Genomic DNA, 1,665 nt, shown 5'->3' with positions numbered 1-1,665 from the left:
GTCCAGCTCGAACAATTGCTCCATCTTCAATGTCATAGCCCTGCATAAGTGCCAGAAAGAGCGAATAAGATTTAAAATTTGCAAATTATTTTAGAATATATAATTCATCGAATCCAGTTCCAAGAACCGTACTAAAGCTTCCAATATATATCACCATAACATCGGAACACCCAAATATCGAATATAAAACTCTAAAAATCGAAACACCCCATTTCATATAAGCTGAAATTTTGTCCGGTAAATGATAATGTGCTCAATCGAATTTTACTCTGGATGGCGGCTTCGAGAGTGGACTCGGTGAGCAATCCACCACCAGCCTCGAACTCTTTCGATGATTGAACCTACAACAATATTCCAATTAATACATCAATATGGTGCAATAAATGCAACAATAACTAATTTAAATCGAGGCCAACAAATCCCATTTTTGGGCAGTACCTATATATACCTAAAAAAAACCGCTTGAAACACGGATAAGAAGCTGAAAATGATCTCAAATATTGTCACTAGAACAAGGTTCAGTTTCGATTATTTTGTCACTAGAGTGAGTCTTCCCTGCGCAAGATGACGGACTAGGTTCAGTGGCTTCATAATTTCTGTTTTTTGGTCAATTCCATATGCATCATATGTAAATAAAGTTTAGCAAGATATCACAATCACCAATATGCATATATTAGGAAAAGAATCGACAGATAAAACAGATAATCATATTATGGTGCTGGCATAAAAGAAAAGGAGCAAATAGATCCCACACTATGCTAGTGATCTGAACAATTAGGTGAAATACAAGATTAGGAAGAAAAATCAAACCTTCGTAGTTAATTCCAGCACAAGATCTGTACAAAATGACAAGCAGAAAGTATTTATCAAAATGAGCAATAAAACTCAACTCAAATTCCTAAATTTACAACACTAAATGTTTAAATTCAGATACTATTTCAAATGGAAACAGATCATTACAAATCAAGGGCTTATTGTGGAATCTGGTTCATCCATTGTAACTGCGGCTGAGGTGTCTGCTCTGGTGCAGGAAAATTACTCGATGTGGGAGAAAAATTTAGAGATTTAAGACATACCAATTTTCCCAGAAAAGTACAAAATAATATGATATATTTGATCACAATGTTCTCATAAAACGTTCCACATATATAAATCAAGAATCTAAATATATAAATCTAGAAAAAGAAACAATGATTTGAGTAATAATAAATATTTAAGAGATTGAGAGATAGGACGATAGCCATCTTAAACTAAGCATTAACAGAAAAAAAAACATCCAATCAAGAATTCAAACAAACAAAAATAAACAAATTGTAAAAAGTACCTTTACTTCCATCTGAAACTGGAGTGGAAGCCAAATCAGATAGAGATTCAGACAAGCCAGTGGAAATACCATTGCCGTGAATATTTTCACCTGCAGAAAAATTCCAGGAGCTCCCATGTATGAAAACTCAGTTGCATATTCATCCATACATTGGTCATCTGAATGCTTCTGCTTATATAGCTCCTTAAAATCAAGGCATGCTCCTCTATATAAAGAAATTTTTTGATAATAAAGACAATAATTTGTTAAAAAATCTGCCTAAAACAATATAAGACCATGCCAATTAAAAATAGCTCAATAATATTACTATTCAAGAAATCATTCTCATTGAGGAAAATATA

At 33.0% G+C, this 1,665-nt stretch overlaps 1 long non-coding RNA gene across 1 annotated transcript; it reads right to left on the bottom strand.

Moving 5' to 3' along the window:
- Positions 1-444: 444 nt before the first annotated feature.
- LOC140879595 (uncharacterized) lies at positions 445-1,455 on the bottom strand. Its single transcript, XR_012149467.1, has 3 exons — positions 1,325-1,455; positions 811-836; positions 445-555 (listed from the first exon to the last, which is right to left on the bottom strand). It is a non-coding gene; the product is annotated as an uncharacterized lncRNA (long non-coding RNA).
- Positions 1,456-1,665: the final 210 nt, after the last annotated feature.

Source organism: Henckelia pumila, chromosome 1, assembly GCF_033568475.1.
Source record: "Henckelia pumila isolate YLH828 chromosome 1, ASM3356847v2, whole genome shotgun sequence".
NCBI lineage: Eukaryota > Viridiplantae > Streptophyta > Magnoliopsida > Lamiales > Gesneriaceae > Henckelia > Henckelia pumila.
The sequence above is the reverse complement of the archived record's forward strand: the minus strand, read 5'-3'. Positions and strand labels throughout refer to the sequence as shown.